This window comes from Arachis hypogaea, chromosome 6, assembly GCF_003086295.3.
Source record: "Arachis hypogaea cultivar Tifrunner chromosome 6, arahy.Tifrunner.gnm2.J5K5, whole genome shotgun sequence".
Taxonomy (NCBI): domain Eukaryota; kingdom Viridiplantae; phylum Streptophyta; class Magnoliopsida; order Fabales; family Fabaceae; genus Arachis; species Arachis hypogaea.
Window position 1 is genome coordinate 21,414,401 of NC_092041.1, and position 20,538 is coordinate 21,434,938.

General features: G+C 32.5%; 2 non-coding genes across 2 annotated transcripts; one reads left to right on the forward strand and one right to left on the reverse strand.

The window, feature by feature from the left end:
• Positions 1-2,123: 2,123 nt before the first annotated feature.
• Positions 2,124-2,212, forward strand: LOC112700624 (small nucleolar RNA R16). Its single transcript, XR_003153530.1, has one exon. It is a non-coding gene; the product is annotated as a small nucleolar RNA R16 (small nucleolar RNA).
• An 18,004-nt stretch (positions 2,213-20,216) lies between these two features.
• LOC112699785 (small nucleolar RNA R71) lies at positions 20,217-20,323 on the reverse strand. The gene has a single exon (XR_003152723.1). It is a non-coding gene; the product is annotated as a small nucleolar RNA R71 (small nucleolar RNA).
• Between the last annotated feature and the right edge of the window lie 215 nt (positions 20,324-20,538).

Here is a 20,538-nt window from a genome sequence, read left to right on the forward strand (position 1 = left end):
TATAATTTATATTACTAATTTGACAAACAAAAATATGTGATAAAATATTCTTTCATTACAATTAAAATAAAATCTTATCTCCAAAATTAACAAATACTCTCTCTCTCTCTCCCTTTTCTTATTTATATTTCTCTCTTCTCTCTCTCTATATTTCTATCTACAAAAAATAAAGTTAATAAAATAATATAATTCAAATAAATTTATAAATTATAAGGATACATTAAATTTATAATTAAATATAATTCAAAAATATCTCATAATATTATTCACATAAAAAATATATTACTACTATTATATGCATACTTTTTAAATTTTTATATAGTTTCAAATTTTTCTACTTATCTTTCTAATCTATATTTTTACATCTCTTCCTTTAAATATTTATTACATATAATTTGGAGAGCATATTAATGATGTGATTAATAATTAGAATCAAGATTTAATTATTTTTTAAAAAAATTAATTTTGAGTTAATTTATAACTATGAATATAAATTTTATACTAATATCTAACCATATTTTTATATACATAGAAATAAAAGATATTATTTTTAAGTAACAAGTATAAAAATTAATTACTTTTATTTATGCAACAGACTTAGTATTTAATCAAATGTAAAAATATAGACATTAAATTCTTTCAAGTTTTAGATAATGAATGTTAAAATTAATTATTAGGTAAAAATTAAACTCTTTCACATGAAAATAATAACTAAAATACTTATTATTTTAATTTTTTTTTATCTAAGGCTATGACCTTTTTGTAAAAGTAGTTTGATTGTATAAATTTTTTTGTCATAATCTGTAATGTTAAGAGAAAATCGATGTAGTTTTAAAAGGTTTATATTCATTTAATATTATTATGGACAAAAATATTAGTAATATCATAAACGAAACTACGTGTGAGTGTAGCTTGATTGTTTATACTTGGTTCTAGGGGTGTACATGGATCAGGTGAAGCCAGGTTCATTTTGACCCGAACCTGGCCCTAAACAATGACCGAATCTATTTTTTTGAGACTTTTATTCGATCTTAGATATGGTGAAATCACACTACTTTCGGATCACACTAAAACCAGGTCTAAACGGGTGAAGTCTGAGTTTTAATAAACTTTATGTCAAAAAATTACGATGCACTTATTTATAAAGGAGAAAAAAATATTTGTTACCATGAAGTTGATATCCATATTTGAACTTGAATTTGTCCATAAATTCTAATTTCATATTTTTTAATTTATTCTCTAATTCATCAAGTGTGAATAAAAATTTAAACAACAAACTTATAAAGTTATAATTAATATAATATAATATTAGAATTAGTTTAAAACTAAAATATATCTACCTTTTTTAATTTTTTTAAGATGTACATGATTGGATAAAGCCAGATTCATCTTGATCTGAATTCGGTCCTAAATAATGACCAAATATATTTTTAACATTTTTATTCAATCTTAAACCGGATAAAATCACACAAAACTAATTTTCAAAATATTCAAATCTAAATCAGATTTTTGACCCGGACCGAATCATGGTACTTACAGATTTTGTGCATGAGAAAGGTACTCCGTGACCAACCAGTTGTCCTCAAGGAGATGATTGCATTCCACAGTAGATCTTTTTAGAACAAAAAAGAGTATAGTAAAAAAGAAAGCTTAACTAAAAGTATTTGAAAAAAAAATATTATTTACATTTCAATATATCGAATTATCTTAAAAAGTTAAAATAAAATTGTTAAACTTTTAAAATGTGTCTTAAGCATGCTTTAGCTATTTTATGGTTTTTTGGTAACCTGGATTCAGTTGATTGACATATCACATATGTGCCAATCTTAAATCTCAAGCCTATTGAATTCTGAAACCATTGCCTAATCCAGAATCCTCGGCCCAAACCATATTAGGAGACATTGTGGACCATTCTAAAATTGAAGAATGGAAGTCTCTTTTAAAAGGAAAGCTTATCGACCAAAAAAAAATAAAAATGAAGGAAAGCTTGGGCCCTAGTGGTTCTATAAATATGAGTGATTGCAGCTGCCCACAGTCATCAATTAGGGTTCAATAGATCTCTCATCTCTGTAGTTTTTCACACTCTCTTTTGTTGTAGCCTCTGTTCTCTGTAAATCAGTTATTCTGGCAAATGAGGAAGATAATCTTATCCTACACACCGAATTTTAGTTAGTGTGTGGACTACAAACTCCGCTTATTATCTGATGCCATATATCGATCTTATTAATTCGTTATTTACTTCTTTTATGTTATTGTTAATTCTGCCATGATGAGTTTGCTATATACGTCTGCAAATACGAGATCTCTCGATGACTGGGTATGCTCTCTCTGAGCAGAATATACATACCTTCGTTTCCTCCCTCCATTTTATTTTCATCAATATTCACTTTTTATTTTATTTTACTTTTAATTTATCCCCTTAATCTAGCTTTTCGCTGATTAATTAATTTAAATGATTTTAATTGTTAATTACTCAATTGATTAATAATATAAATAACTATTTTTGTTTTACACAGAATATCATAAGGATTACCAATGAATTTGGTCAAACAAGTGATGGTTCTGGAAATGGTAGTGCTGTAGCTGAAGCAGCTTAGATACTACATTTTTTTTCCCACGGAATTTCCTTGATGAAAATTACAATTTTAAACTTTAAAGCCCAACCCTAAAATCTGAATTCTCCCAGACACACAACAGAAAACAAGGTCTAAATTCTAAACAAAATACAAAAACTGCGATCTCGCTTGCATTTGTATTTATGTCGCTCCCTTGCCGGTTAAGCCTGCTTAAGGGAACATATTAACATAAAAAAAATTGAATCAACCGGGCAAAAATAAAAATATAAGAATAAAAAACTAGACATTTTTTAGAGACAAAAAGTTTATATAAATTGGTTTTATTCATGTATTTCTTTTCATTCAAAAAAAAAGTAAACATTTTTTATTATCGTATTACACTAAACTAATTTTTATCACTTTTATTCTCTTTTCCTTTATGTAAATTATTACAAGATTTTTCCCCTGCAGCGACCTCATAGCAAAAGATTATACATATTAAATTATGCCATCCTACTAAAATTATTGCTCGTAAGTCGCAATACACTAACTCTTAAAATTTTGCATCATGTAACAATTTAACAAAAAACAAACTAACAAATAGAGTTTTGATATTTTTAGTTTAATTTTTAGGATGTGAGATATTTAAGTTTATTCTATGGATTTATTTGTTCTCATGTATTTTAATATAAGAGGTGATTTTGTATTTTTAATTTGTTAAGAATTTATTTGCCTTTGAGTTAAAAAGTTAGGAATATATATATTTTTTTAATGACAAATAATAAAAGTTGTTTATGACAAATTCAATAATAAGAATATTTTTTATTAATTTAGTTTAGAGTAAAGTATATTTTTTATTTCTAACCTTTGTAATTTTATTCAAAAATATTGTTATAATGTTTCCTATTTATATCAAACTTATTTTTTGATGTTAATTTCATATAAAATATTAAGGATAAAATTAAATACATTCAAGAGTAATTTTGAACCAAATCTAAAATATTAGGAACAAAATTGAATGAGATTAAATGTTAAAGATATTTTTGAAGAAAATTGCAAAGATTAGAAAAAAAAAATAAAAAACATTTGCCCTTCAATTTAATATTATAAATGTATGTAAATCTCTTTATATTGATTCATTCGTAAGTGTATTAAAATTAATTTTTTTTCTTTATTTTATTTGAATAAAAATTCGAGAGAAAATAAGAAAATAACTAACACATGATTTTAAAATTTTATTGAACATTAGAAATAAATATGAATAAAATTAAATATTAAAAATATTTTTAAAAAAATCACAAACGTTAAGAATAAAAAAAATATTTTTTCTTTAATTTAATACTATCAATATATGTAAAATGCTTATACTAATTTATATCGTGAGCATATTAAAACTAAATTCTTTCTTTATTTTATGTAAATAAAAATTCTAAAGTAAATAAGAAAATAACTAACAAGTGCTTTTAAAATTCTATTGAAAATATAAAAAGCTTAACATTTCAAATAAAATTCTCTCTTGTTCTTTTATTATTTATCCAAAATATACATATTATTTAAACTTAAAAGATAATAAATAACTATTATTTCTAGAATGATAGCGTAGTTTGGAAACAGTGGACAAAATTATGAAAGATGATTGATGAATGAATCGATTATTTTTCTTAATTATTTTAGAAACTCAAATATTGCAGACATAAGTTAGTAAGATGACAATCCTCTAAGATTAGAAATAGTAAAAAAGTTAGGGAATAATTAGATAAAAGACTCTCAATCATGAAAGAATAACCAAATGTGCATGAGAAAGAAGAGACAAAACGGATGAAAGATCAGTTAATTGAAGCTTGTACAATGGTGGAATGGTTTTGGAAGGAAAAGTTGAGAGTGATCTGAGATGGGAGGACCAAAATACAAGTTTCTTTCATTCCAAGTATCAAGCAAGGAATAAAATCTGGAAACTAACAAATGAAAAAAGACAATGGTATACTACTCCTGAGACTATTGGGGTTAGAGCCCATAGATATTTTGAGAGTCTATTCTCAACAGAAAACCGTATTGATGGCATTAGAAGGTATATAAGGGATGATCTCAATAGTTACAAACAGAAAATTAATAGATCGATTACTGACGAAGAGATTCAAAAGGCAATGTTCTTCAATCTTGAGATAAACCTAAGAAATGATGGTTTCACTTTCACAGTAAAGTTCTATCAGTTCTATTTGAGTGTCATCAAAGAAGATGTATGCAAAGCTACCAAGAGTTTTTTCGGAGCAAATAAAATTCTCAAATATTTCAATCAAACACAAATTTGTTTAATTCCAAAAGTGAAAAATACTATGGCAATGACGCAGATTAGACCTATTAAATCTAAGCACGATTGTCTATAAAATTATCCCTAAAATTTGTGTTCGTAGAATGCAACCTCATAAATAGAATTATTAGTGATAGTTAGAGTGTATTTATCCATGGTAGACCGATTAGTGACAATATTCTGGTAACGCATGACTGCATTTATTTTTTTGAAGAATAAAAGCTATAGGAATAATAATTTAGCATTGAAACTTTACATAAGCAAGGCATATAGCTAGTCGGGTGGAATAGAGTTTTGTTTGGTTTGTTATTGAGAAATTGGGGTTTTGTGCTAGATGGATAGAGTGAATGAAGAAGTATGTGTCTACTATCTCTTATTATGTCACTGTGAAAGGTTCACTTTTTATTTTTTTCAAGCCAACTAAAAGACTCCATCAAGGATATCCCTCTCCCATACTTTTTCTTAATCTGTGCAGGAAATCTTTTCTATTTGCTCCACAAGGGAGAAATGAATAATCTTTTCCAAAGGATTTGGATGAATAGTAAATATCCATCCATCAATTACCTTATATTTGTCGATGACTCTATACTATTTTGCAAGGTAAACCAGCAAAGGTGCAACAACTTACTACTTATTTTGGACCTATACATTAGCCTTAGTGGATAACTAGTTAATGTGAATAAATCGGTCATATTTTTCAGTAAAAATACTTCGCATCAAATAAGGGTGAAGTTGGCTTTTCTACTTGGAATTCTAAATGTGGGTATTTTGGATTGTCTTCTATGGTTAACATATCAAAGAATGAGACGTTTGCTTATGTGAAAGACAAGGTCATAAAAAAAACTCAACCATTGGAAGATAAATCTCCTGTCAGTTAATGAAAGAGAAATACTGATCAAGGTGGTTGGCACTGCTATTCCTATATACACTCTTCATTGATTTAAACTGCTTGAATCTCTACATGATAAGCTACATAGAATGATAAAGAATTTTTGGTGGTGTCAAAAGAGGAGTGAAATAAAGATGCACTGATTAGAGTAGAGAGAAGTTTGTAGTCTGCCTAGGTCTCGAAGATCTAAAGGCCTAAATTTGGCGATGTTAGTAAAGCAAGGATGGAGATTATTAACCAAGCCTCATTCTCTATTCTGCAACATTTTTAAAAATAAATACATGGCAAAGTTTCTTGTAAGGATGAAAGATAATGGAAAAAGGTGTGAAATGGAAAATCTCAAAACAGGGTCAATGAAATTTTAAGATGATCCATGGTTTAGTAATGAATCTTCCTTTAGAGTTACAATGAATAAAAACAATAACCAAAATTTTTTATATAAGGCAACTGATGGATAAAACGAGTTCATGAAACTTAAGGAAAATAAATAAAAACTATAGCTAAGATATTGCAACAAAAATCTACCAAACAGAGATTGAAAGAGTAAAAAACTTATTAGTATGGATTCACAATAGCTTTGGAGTGTACTCTATGAAAACTGGCTAGAAAGTTGTTTATCAATTCTTCAACCCCTCTATTGAACTCCTACATGAATGATTCAAGGGAAAAGTGATATTGAAAGCAATTTGAAAGCTTATCTGCCAACTAAAAATAAAAGTCTTCATATAAAAATTGATCCACAATGGAATAGCAGTAAAGTAGACGATCCATGAACACATACCTCAAGCTTACTGTAACACCCTCACTATCAAAATGTCACGCTTCCGGCTGCGCCACTTTGATAGCAAGAAGTATTACAACGACTTCATATACTTAACAATATAATAGGAGCCTTTGACTCGAAACCGTACCAATAATTTCTTTGAAAACTGAAAAAAAAACTACTTTATCTTGAAAACAAACAAGCATATACCAATATACATAACTTATTACTCAAGTAAATTATACATATTATATACATACAACTCATACAACTCCTATCCCTCTTACAAAATTATAATATTAATGGCGAGGGAAGAATAATAATAACTAAACTAATACATCCATATCGCATAAGCTAAACTCAACAACTCTTCATAAACTTCTTCGTCCGTTTCCTGAAAAGAGAAGTCTATAAGGGGGTGAGAACCTAGCCACATGGTCTCATCACGAATTTCCAGAATTTGTTATAAGAAGATATTTAATAGGAAAACTGTTTTTTAAACTCAGTGATTAAGTATCCAGAATTTCCAAAACTCAGTTTTTCTTATAAAAGAAAATTAAAAGTTTTCTAACAGTATGAATAATCAATCTGTTCCAAACATAGGTTCATTAAGTCTATGCTGAACTAGCTTATTTTTCATACTTTAATAAATCTCAATCAGAAGCCAATCATGCCATCAACCAACACTAAAATCAATTCAACACCAAAACATAATCTCAAAGTATCACACCAGAACAAACACAGGAAAAATAGACAAGGAAAACATAGGTATAGATAGCAGTTACATCAAATAGCTTAGATAGCAGTTAAAGACAGTTAAGCAGTTAGGCAAAGCAAAACAAATTCAAAACCAAACAAAGCATACAAATGCATATGATGAATGCCTATTCTATAGCTGATGATATCATCTGTCGGTTATATAGCCGCCCCGACACGTCCGGTAGCTAAGCATGGACTGAAACACCCATTGCGGAGCAAGTGAGTTTGAGCTACAACCCCCTTGCTACTATCCGCTTAACCTAGAGCCAGTGGAATAACTACTACTGCGGTTACTACCCAGGCGGGTGTTTAAGAGCTCAACCTAGAGCAAGTGGGACAAACCACAACCCTTGCTACTGCCCACGCATCATAATTACTGACCTGAAGCAAGCGGGACAAACCACTATCCTTGCTACTACCCAGGTATCTCAAGCATTGACCTGGAGCAAGCGGGACGAACCACAATCCTTGCTACTTCCTAAGTATCTCAATCAAATACAATTTTATTTTCACATTCATTCGCATTGTCATTAAATTATTCAAAAATCATACTCAAAAATCAATCTTCATTCTCATACTCATTCTCATCATACCTCTTATTATTTTCTTCAATAATTCAGATTCAAAATATAACTCATTCGTTTCTAAATAAATCAAATTCCAAAACGTAACCCAAATAACTGCAAAAATCAAATTATAAAATCCTTAAAAATCTAAATCTTTCTAAATGACCATTTTAAACGAAATCTCTAATTTTATAAAAATTTGGGCAGCATCTCCTCTAAAATTCGGACTATGCCACCCTTACGGTCCCATCAAAACCACATTTCTAACCATTCCCAACTAGCTTCAAATATCAAAACCTTTCCAAATTCAAACCGAATTCCAGTTTTGAATCTTTTCTAAAATCAAATATTTCCAAAATTAAACTAAATTCCAACATTAAACCTCTTCAAATAATTCAAGGAAAACCAATTCAACAATGACCGACTTAACAAACCAAAACAGCGAATTAGAATAGCCAGCTTCCTCAACAATTCAAATAAATTAATCAAATAAATAATCACAGCCATCCGAATAGTTCAATTCAATTCATAAGGCTCACGTAATTATAAATATATATATATATTTATATATTTCCTATTATTATTATTGACTTATAACAACTCTTGAAAGTAAAATAAATTCAAGAAAACGTCCTTATCTCAACTCGTCAAAACTCACAAAACCCAAAACACGTCCGAAAATCCTTTTTTTCTCGGGCCGCAACAATAACAATCACCACCATAGCTCCATTCCACTCTCATGGCAACAACAGCGACTTAAATTTCGACATGCAATATCTGAGATTCAACCCTATGACATTTACGTCGCCAGAACTTCAGCAACATATAATGAAATATTAATTAAAAGGTTTTTCGAAGCAGAGACACTTACTGTACCATTAGCGGTGGCCTTTGCTGGTGACAGCCTAGACGGCGGCAAAACCACCTCGCAATGCCTTCTCTCTCTTCTCACACGTTCTCTCTCTCTCTCTCTCTCTCTCTGTGCACGTCGGCTCCTCCTCGGGGTGGCTCCAAGACAGCTCGCAGCGGTGATGCGACGGAAACAGCTCCATGGAGGTTCGGCTGCGATGGCGATGCATGTAGCGTGAGTTCTTCTCCCTTGGCGCATCCCTGGTTCGCATCTCTTCCCTTCAATGGTGACGGCGTGGCTGACGATGATGGCTTTATGGATGGCGACTTGGCAGCGGTGGCGGCGGAGCTTCGACGACGACAAGGCAGTGGTTTAGACGGTAGTTGGGTAGCAATTGGGTGGCGAATTCGGTGGCAGATCGGCAACAGGGCACAACGACAGTTCCCTCTCTCTTTTCCCTCCTTCCCCTCTCCTTTCTTCCTTACTTCTGATCCCTGCTATTCTTTCTTTCTTCGATGGGTAAGGGTTTTTTGGGGGTGAATGGCAACTATTAGGGTTAAATTAGGGTTAAGATTTCAATTTGAAAATTTTTGGTAGTTTAGGTAATTTTTAATAAGATTAGGAGTAACAGAATAATTAAAAGCTAATTTTGATCCAACACTAATATTTATAAAAATACTATTTAATTATCAACTTACAAGTTTATTTTCAAATAAATACTCTAATTTAATAATTAGAGATAATCAAATTAATTTTAAATACTCTAATATAAAATAAAGTTAAAATTTTAATTATTTAAATTAAAGCATATAAAATCGTCTTTATTTTTTTCGATTATTAAAGCTTTCAAAATTAATAATAAGAAAGTATTCAATTAATATAAAAATTTTCTGAAAATATGTTCTCGAATAAATAAAATAAATCATTAAATAACAATATTTAGTTTCTGAAAATTTGGGGTCTTACACTTACTCGAGCAACACGTGTTGCTCTACCACACCAGAATTTGCTCTTCACACCCTTGTATTATGTCTGGAATCATAAGTTGTCTGGAATAACTCATTAGTGTCCAACTTAATACCTAGGAATCAAGTTCTTGAGCCATGGCGATGGTGGATTGAACTTGTGAATACGGTCATTAGAGGAAGGGACTCCAAGACGAAGATAACTTAAATTGATTACCTCCTATGGAGGATCTAGTTAGACATAAATTTCTTGGTGTACGAAGGAAAAAAGAAAGCTCTTGAAAAAATTATGACCTAAACTATTGTTTTTGCAATGGAATTTACAAGAACAAAGAACCATCTCTCTCGTATATTACTTGTTATTTCTTTTGAGAATTTTTCTATTTTTTATACTTTCCAGTTGTTATGCTTGAACCTGACTTATGTAAGGTTGTAATTGTCATTTTATTAATAAAATTTAAAAATGTCTTTGATAAAAAATTAAACTACTATTATTTTTCTCAATATATGAGTAAAATAAAAGAAAAATTTAATACCTATTTGCAGATATTAGTGGAGTTAAGTTCTCGAAAATAGTGTTAATCTAATTGGTTTGTGTTTCTCGAATATTTGGTCGTGACTAACATAAAATAGATCTTGAAATTAAATAAAAATAGAAAAGAAAAAAATAGGTCCCCGAGCCTTTTAAATTTTTGACAAACACGTTTCTAATAAAGATTTAAATACAATAACGCTCTTAACTTTTACAAACGAAAGACAAATTTGTCCTTCTGTCCATTGCCTCTCATGAATTAAACAAAATTCACTAACGTGGCTATAACATTATCCAGCTAACCGTTATGGTGCCAATGTGGAAGGGGACAAAAATTTTGAGGACAGAAAGGTCCTTTATGATAAAACTAAATAGTGTTGTTTACAAGCTATATTTTGGAGATTTCCTACTAAAATCGTTTTGAGTGAGGTATATTACAAGAGATTGCACTAACCTCTTCACCAAAATCAGAGAGTTCTTGCTTCCAAAAGGAATTTGAAGCGTCATCGAGGGTTATAGAGTAGGAGGAATAAAGGTTGTTTGATTTAACAGTTTAGTTAACAAGCAAGATAACCAAATCATGAATTATTGTGTTCTGTGTTTTTTAGAGTTTTGTGTAGTGTAAGATTTGATGCATGCAAATGCCATGCAAATTGATCTCATGTTATAGGATTTTTGTTAAGAAAAGTTATTGTGTTTCTAATTTAAAGGTCTTTTGTATTTTCAAGTTTGTTGTTTGATTTTATTTTTGTTAAAAGAATTTCAAATAATTAAAATTTTTATGATTCCTGTTTTTTACCATGAAAAATTTTTTGTGAGAAATAGTAAGGAAAAACTTGTTTATATGAATGGAAAAGTAGAAAAAAAATTTCTAGAGATGAATATAGACCTAATCAACTTTGGTTAAGCTGTTTCATGGTTTAAGATATCTTGAATACAAAACAATATATTAGTTTGATAATACGACCGGTGATATTGAGTTTGGACTTCATAGTTTAACAGAGGATATTGAGATACATGATTTATGTGACAACTTGACGAGAAATCCAAAAACTACATTTGTGCTTATTATCTCGTCAATCAACCGAGTATGTAGATGAAGCAGGAGTTGGGAAAGTAGGAACTGAGAATATATATCCTAGTAAGAAAGGTAATGGGATTGTACAAAGTGAGAATATTAAGATTATAGACCTAAATGATATTTGTGATTATCTGATGACATTATTCTTTGATGATAGCTATGAGAGCACAAAGGATGAATCTTGCAAGCCTCCACCTCTGGAGTATGATGGTGATAGTGATGATAGGGAGAGTAGTGGAGAAAAGAAGTGTGACGACAAGAAGAAAAAGATGGTTTTACATGGAATCCAATAATTTAACTTAAGCATATTCCATCTAGATAGTTCCTAGGAAAAAATATTGTACTAGGATTGGTTATATCAACCTAAATCATTCTGTTAAGCAAGAGGTTGATTTTTGGCAAAAGGTCCATAACAAAAAAGAGGACTTAGTGGAGGACTTGATACAAGGGGACAAGGTTAGGAAGATAATCCATGTAACATGTAGCAAGTATAGCGAGAAGGGTCACAACTATAAGACGTGTAAGGGAGCATCATCTAATCCTAACTAGAAGCCTAAGACATAGAAACCAAAGGACACCAGAGCAACTAGTCGAGTACATGTGGAATTTTCATTATCCTAATCGGCCTTATAGCCTAAGGTAACAAAGCACTTGATAATTTATATGTCTTCATTAATTTAAGGTTTTAAATGTCCAAAATATTATTGCTCAAGGACTTATTTATCTATTATAATATTAAGGACTTATGTATCCTCTATGTTATGATAGATTAACTGGTTATTGTGTTAAAAGGTGGCCAAAACAAACCTAAGGCAGTCCCACAAAATGCATCTAATGTAAGTTATCACAACCTTTAAAAAACTGCATGCATTTTACAACTTAATTTTAATGTGATGGTATGTTATTTGTGTTGTGTATATGGTTGTATAATTACAAGAATCCCCAAGAACAGGGTTGATCCAAACAGCAACTACTCAACCTACTCCAATAATACCGAATTCAGTTGAACTAAGCTCATTAGTCTCTCCAGCAAGACTATTGCAAGTTCCATCTCAACCTACATTAGCAACACCAGCTCCACCTAAACTAAGACTAGCAACACCAACCTAACAAAAATTAAAACTAGTGGCACCACCTGTCCAACCTCAACTAAGATTAGTAGCACAAGTAGTCCAAGCATCCTTCAAGGCTCCAGCCCAAATTCCTTTTAAAGCACCATTAATATTTAGGCCAAAGAAATCAATCATTAGGCTACTCATGTCATTAGCTACTCAGTTTTAAGTTGTTTTACCACCTTCAATAAATATGACAACAAGATCAATTAGAAGAGTATCAAAGAAGACCCTGGTTGTGCACGAAATTGTAAATCACACTTTTTACAACTCGTACCACTAACCAGCAAGTGCACTGAGTCGTCCAAGTAATACCTTACGTGAGTAAGGATCGAATCCCACAGAGATTGTCGGCTTGAAGCAAGCTATGGTTATCTTATAACTCTTAGTTAGGATGATAATAAATCTCAGTTTTAATTGGTAGTAAATAAAAAGCATGGATTAAATAGTACTTGTTATGCTGTAATGGAGAATATGTTGGAGTTTTGGAGATGCTTTGTCTTCTGAATCTCTGCTTTCCCCTGTCTTCTTCTTCACGCACGCAAGGTTCCTCCTATGGCAAGATGTATGTTGGTGGATCACCGTTGTCAATGGCTACCATCCGTCCTCTCAGTGAAAATGGTATAGGTGTGCTGTCACCGCACGGCTAATCATCTGTCGGTTCTCACTCATGTTGGAATATGATCCATTGATCCTTTTGCGTCTGTCACTACGCCCAACCTTGGTGAGTTTGAAGCTCGTCACAGTCATCCAATCCCTGAATCCTACTCAGAATACCACAGACAAGGTTTAGACTTTCTGGATTTTCAAGAATGCTGCCAATGGATTCTAGCTTATACCACGAAGACTCTGATTAAGGAATCCAAGAGATACTCATTCAATCTAAGGTAGAATAGATGTGGTTGTCAAGCACGCGTTCATAGATTGAGAATGGTGATGAGTGTCACGGATCATCACATTCATCACATTGAAGTGCGAATGGATATCTTAGATAGAAACAAGCGTGTTTGAATAGAAAACAGAAACAATTGCATTAATCCATCAAGACACAGCAGAGCTCCTCACCCCCAATAATTTAGAGACTCATGCTGTCAGAAATACAAAGTTCAGATCTAAAATGTCATGAGGTACAAAATAAATCTCTAAAAGTTGTTTAAATACTAAACTAGTAACCTAGGTTTTCAAAAAATGAGTAAACTAAGATAGATAGTGCAGAAATCCACTTCTGCGGCCTACTTGGTGTGTGCTGGGGCTGAGCTTTGAGATTTACATGTGCATAGGCTGTCTCTAGAGTTAAACGCTAGGTTGTAACCTGTTTTGGGCGTTTAACTCCAACTTGTAACCTGTTTCTTGCGTTTAACGCCAAAATGAAACATGGAACTGGCGTTAAACGTCAGTTTACATCATTTATCTTTGAGCAAAGTATGGACTATTATATATTGATGGAAAGCCCTGGATGTCTACTTTCCAACCCAATTGAGAGCGTGCCAATTAGACTCGTGAAGCTTTAAAAAATCCATTCCAAATGCAGGGAGGTCAGAATCCAACAACATCAGTAGTCCTTTTTCAGCCTGAGTCAGATTTTTGCTCAGCTCCCTCAATTTCAGCCAGAAAATACCTGAAATCACAGAAAAATACACAAACTCATAGTGAAGTCCAAAAATATGAATTTTGCCTAAAAACTAATAAAAATATACTAAAAACTAACTAAAACATACTAAAAACTACATGAAATTACCCCCAAAAGCGTATAAAATATTCGCTCATCACAACACCAAACTTAAACTGTTGCTTGTCCCCAAGAAACTAGATAAATAAAATAGGATAAAAAAGAAATCAAGAAGCAATAATATCTCAGAGTTTTAAGTGAAGCTCAGATTCTAATTAGATGAGCGGGACTAGTAGCTTTTTACTTCCGAACAGTTTTGGCATTTCACTTTATCCTTTGAAATTCAGAATGATTGGCATCCATAGGAACTCAGAATTCAGATAGTATTATTGATTCTCCTAGTTTAGTATGTTGATTCTTGAACACAGCTACTTTATGAGTCTTGGCCGTGGCCCTAAGCACTTTGTTTTCCAGTATTACCACCAGATACATAAATGCCACAGACACATAATTGAGTGAACCTTTTCAGATTGTGATTTAGCTTTGCTAAAGTCCCCAATTAGAGGTGTCCAGAGTTCTTAAGCACACTCTTTTGCTTTGGATCACGACTTTAACCACTCAGTCTCAAGCTTTTTACCTGGACCTTCATGACACATGCACATGGTTAGGGATAGCTTGATTTAGCCGCTTAGGCCAATATTTTATTCCTTTAGGCCCTCCTTTCCATTGATGCTCAAAGTCTTGGATTCTTTTTGCCCTTGCCTTTTGGTTTAAAGGGCTATTGGCTTTTTCTGATGCTCCTTTTTTTTCACTGTTTTTTCTTGGTTCAAGAATCAATTTCATGATTTTTTATATCATCAATAACATTTCTCTTGTTCATCATTCTTTAAAGAGCCAACAATTTTAACATTCATAAAATTCAATATAAAAATATGCACTATTCAGGCATTCATTCAGAAGACAAAAAGTATTGCCACCACATATAAATAATTAGAATTTTTCTTATTAAAAACTCGAAAAAATATTTCCTCCTTATTCTAAAAATCTGCTATTTTATTCATGTTTGATGATGATGAAAAAAATAAATTATAGCTTAATTGAAGATAAAATCAAAATAAAGATACTAATTACTACTACTCATATATAACTTCTAAGGTAAATTCCTAACAAGAACAATTATCACAGAGTTAAGGCTAAGATTAGGACTCAACAACCTTTATTTTGGGAGGTGGATGCTCCTTTGGTCTGTGGGGTGCTTGGCCCTTCAAGGGATAGCTTCTGACGCTTCAATTCCTTCAGTTCATGCCTTTGCTCTTCTTGTTCCCCAAGTAGTTTGCAAAGCATGCTATTTTGATTTTGCTGTTCTTCCATTAGTTGATCTATAGCTTCTTGCAATTTGGTAACAAATGCTTCAAGACGCTCCTAGTATTCAATTTGAGGGATTTCTGGGAGGAACTCCTGTGCTTTCCTCTTGATGGGGTCGTCTTGTACTTGTTGTCCTTCCATTGACTTTTTGGTGATTGGTTGCTCAACTGAGATATACTTATTTACTCCCATCTTTACCCTAGCATCTTAACATAGCATAGAGATTAAGTTTGGATAAGCCAATTTGACATCTTTGGAGTTCTTGTTTGCAATTGTGTAAAGTTCACAAGAAATCAGCTGATGAACTTCCACTTCTTTTCCCAACATAATGCAATGGATCATTACTGCTCTTTTGATGGTGACTTTAGAGCGGTTGCTAGTGGGCAGTATAGAACACCCAATGAAGTCCAGCCAACCTCTGGCGACTGGTTTGAGATCTCCTCTCTTGAGTTGGTTTGGGACACCCTTTGTGTTGGTTGTCCACTTGGTTCTAGGGAGGCATATGTCCTCTAGAATTTCGTCCAAGCCCTTATTTGTTCTCATCATTCTCCTATTAAAGGAGTCTGGGTCATCTTGCAGTTGAGGTAGCTTGAAGATCTCTCTTATTTTGTCAGGATGGAGGTGAACAATCTTGCCTCTTATCAGAGTTCGATAGTCATAAAAGGCGGTTCCAGCTATTCTCTGCCTGTCTGTTTGCCACAGATTAGAGTAGAATTCCTGAACCATGTTTATTCCCACCTTTGTTTCAGGATTAGCTAGGATTTCCCAGCTCCTGTTTCAAATTTGCTCTTGGATCTCCGGATAATCGTCTTCTTTCAGATCAAATTTAACTTCTAGGATCACTGACCTTAGACCCATTATTTTATAGTAATGGTCTGGATGTTCTTTGGTTAAGAACTTCCCTTGACTCCAAAGTGGTTTTGGAATATTCTCTTTCTAGCCTCTTGGAGTGGTTTGTTTTTCCTTAGGAGCCATGATCTTAATGGGTATTGGCTTAGTGATCACGGATAAACACACCAAACTTAGAGGTTTGCTTGTCCTCAAGCAAATGAAAGGAAATGAGAGGGATAGAGGGAGAGCCAAGTTCGAATTGTGGAGGAGAGGAGTGATGAGCAGATAATTTATACGCTTTTTGGCATTGTTTTTAGGTAGTTTTTAGTAGGATCTAGCTACTTCTAGGGATGTTTTTATTAGTTTTTATGCAAAATTCACATTTATGGACTTTACTATGAGTTTTTGTGTTTTACTGTGATTTTAGGTATTTTCTGGCTGGAATTGAAGGACCTGAGCAAAAATCTGATAGGAGGCTGACAAAGGACTACTGATGCTGTTGGATTCTGACCTCCCTGCACTCGAAATGGATTTTCTAGAGATACAGAACTTCAAAAGGCACGCTCTCAAATGCGTTGGAAAGTAGACATCTAGGGATTTCCAGAAATATATAATAGTCCATATTCTATTCGAGCTTAGATGACGCAAACTGCCGTTCAATGCCAGTTCCATGCTGCATTCTGGAGTAAAACGCCGGAAACACGTCACAAACCAGAGTTAAACGCCAAAAACACGTTACAACTTGGCGTTTAACTCCAAGAGAAGCCTTTGCACGTGTAAAGCTCAAGCTCAGCCCAAGCACACACCAAAGTGGTCCCCGGAAGTAGATTTCTGCACTTAGACTTATTTCTGTAAACCCTAATAACTAGTCTAGTATAAATAGGACTTTTTACTATTGTATTCGTATCTTTGGACGAGCTTTTGGAACATCTTTGATTATTGTTAGTCCTTAGACATTGGGGGTTGGCCTCACGGCCATGCCTACCCTATTTTCAACGGTGGAGTTTCTACACACCATAAATTAAGGTGTGGAGCTCTGCTGTACCTCGAGTTTTAATGCAAAGTACTACTGTTTTCTATTCAATTCAAGCTTATTCCTGTTCTAAGATATTCACTCGCACTTCAACCTGATGAATGTGATGATCCGTGACACTCATCATCATTCTCACCTATGAACGCGTGACTGACAACCACTTCCGTTCTACTTAAGATTGAGCGTGTATCTCTTAGCCTCCAATCCGAAAGATCAGAGTCTTCGTGGTATAAGCTAGATTTATTGGTGGCCATTCCTGAGATCTGGAAAGTCTAAACCTTGTCTGTGGTATTCCGAGTAGGATTTGAGATGGGATGACTGTGACGAGCTTCAAACTCGCGAGTGTTGGGCGTAGTGACAGATGCAAAAGAATCACTGGATTCTATTCCAACATGATCGAGAACCGACAGATGATTAGCCATGCTGTGACAGCACATTTGGACTATTTTCACTGAGAGGAAGGGAAGTAGCCATTGACAACGGTGACGCCCTACATACAGCTTGCCATATAAAGGAGTAAGAATGATTGGATGAAATCAGTAGGAAAGCAGAGATTCAGAAAGAACACAGTATCTTCATACACTTATTTGGAATTCCCACCAATGCATTACATAAGTATCTCTATCTTTATTTTATTCTTTATTTATCTTTATATTTGAAAACCATTATAACCATTAGAATCCGCCTGACTGAGATTTACAAGATGACCATAGCTTGCTTCATACCAACAATCTCCGTGGGATCGACCCTTACTCACGTAAGGTTTATTATTTGGACGACCCAGTGCACTTGCTGGTTAGTTGTGCGAAGTTGTGAAAAAGAAGTGAGATTACAATTGTGCGTACCAAGCCGTTGGCGCCGTTGAAGATCACAATTTCGTGCACCAAGTTTATGGCGTCGTTGCCGGGGATTGTTCGAGTTTGGACAACTGACGGTTCATCTTGTTGCTCAGATTAGGTAATTTTCCTTTATTTTTTTTCAAAAAGTTTTCAAAAATCTTTCAAAAAAAAATTTCTTCTTTTTTCATTTTTCCAAAACAATTTTCGAAAAAAAAATACAAAAAATTAATAAAAATCATAAAATCAAAAATATTTTGTGTTTCTTGTTTGAGTCTAGAGTCAATTTTAAGTTTGGTATCAATTGCATATTTTTTATTTTTCTCAAAATTTTTTTTCGAAAACTCATGCATGGTGTTCTTCATGATCTTCAAGTTGTTCTTGATAAGTCTTCTTGTTTGATCTTCATATTTTCTTGTTTTTGTGTCTTTTGTTGTTTTTCATGTGCTTTTTTTAATCCATAGAGTCTAAACATTGAAAATTTTTAAGTTTGGTGTCTTGCATGTTTTCCTCTCTTGAAATTTTTTCAAAAATAAGTCTTGATGTTCATCTTGATCTTCAAAGTGTTCTTGGTGTTCATCTTGACATTCATAGTGTTCTTGCATGCATAATTGGTTTTGATCCAAAATTTTCATGTTTTAGGTCATAGTTGTGTTTTTCTCTCTCCTCATTAAAAATTCAAAAATCAAAAAAATATATTTCCCTTATTTTACTCATAAATTTCGAAATCTTTGGGTTGACTTAGTCAAAATTTTTTAAAATAAGTTGTTTCTTGTTAGTTAAGTCAAAATTTCAATTTTAAAAATCTTATCTTTTCAAAACTTTCTCAAAAATCAAATCTTTTTCATTTTTTTAATTATTTTCGAAAATTTTTAAAAATTGATTTTCAAAATCTTTTTCTTATCTTTATTTCATGATTTTCAAAAACTTTACTAACAATTAATGTGATTGATTCAAAAATTTGAAGTTTGTTACTTTCTTGTTAAGAAATGTTCAATCTTTAAATTCTAGAATCATATCTTTTAGTTTCTTGTTAGTCAAGTCATCAATTTTAAAAATCAAATCTTTTTCAACCATATCTTTTCAATCATATCTTTTCAACCATATCTTTTCAATCATATCTTTTTCAAAAATTTGATTTCAAAATATCTTTTCTAACTTCTTATCTTTTCAAAATTGATTTTCAAATCTTTTTCAACTAACTAATTGACTTTTTGTTTGTTTCTTATCTTTTTCAAAACCACCTAACTACTTTTCTCTCTCTAATTTTTGAAAATCACCCTCCTCTTTTTCAAAATTCTTTTAATTAATTAATTGTTTCAAAGTTTAATTTTAATTTTATTTCTTCTTTTAATTTTCGAAAATCACTAACCATTTTTCAAAAATAATTTTCGAAAACTCTCTCTCTCTCTCTCTCATCCCCTTCTATTTATTTATTTATTTATTTATCTACTAACACTTCTCTTCATCTCAAAATTTGAACCCTCTTCTCTTCTCCTCTGTGTTCGAAATTTTCTCTTCTTCATTCTTATTCTTCTTTTCTTCTACTCACATAAAGGAATCTCTCTACTGTGGTAAAGAGGATCCCTATTATTATTTTCTATTTCCTTCTTTTTCATATAAGCAGGAGCAACGACAAGAATATTCTTGTTGAAGCAGATCCTGAACCTGAAAGGACTCTGAAGAAGAAACTAAGAAAATCTAAACTACAATAATCCAGAGAAAACCTTATAGAAATTTTCAAAAAAGAAGAGGAGATGGCAGCCGAAAATAATGACAACAACAACAATGTAAGGAAGATGCTTGGTGACTTTACTACACTAAATTCCAACTTACATAGAAGAAGCATCTCAATCCCTGCCATTGGAGCAAACAACTTTGAGCTAAAACCTCAATTAGTTTCTCTTATGCAACAGAATTGCAAGTTTCATGGACTTCCATCAAAAGATCCTTTTCAGTTCTTAACTGAATTTTTGCATATTTGTGATACTGTTAAGACGAATGGGGTTGATCCCAAGGTCTACAGGCTTATGCTTTTCCCTTTTACTGCAAGAGACAGAGCTAGAGTATGGTTGGACTCTCAACCTAAAGATAGCCTAAACTCTTGGGATAAGCTGGTCATGGCCTTCTTGGCCAAGTTCTTTCCTCCTCAAAAGCTGAGTAAGATTAGAGTGGATGTTCAAACCTTCAGACAGAAAGAAGGTGAATCCCTCTATGAAGCTTGGGAGAGATACAAGCAATTGACCAAAAAGTATCCTTCTTACATACTTTCAGAATGGACCATCCTGGATATATTCTATGATGGTCTATCTGAATTGTCTAAGATGTCATTGGACCATTCTGCAGGTGGATCTATTCACCTAAAGAAAATGCCTGCAGAAGCTCAAGAACTCATTGACATGGTTGCAAATAACCAATTCATGTACACCTCTGAGAGGAACCCTCTGAGTAATGGGACACCTCAGAGGAAGGGAGTTCTTGAAA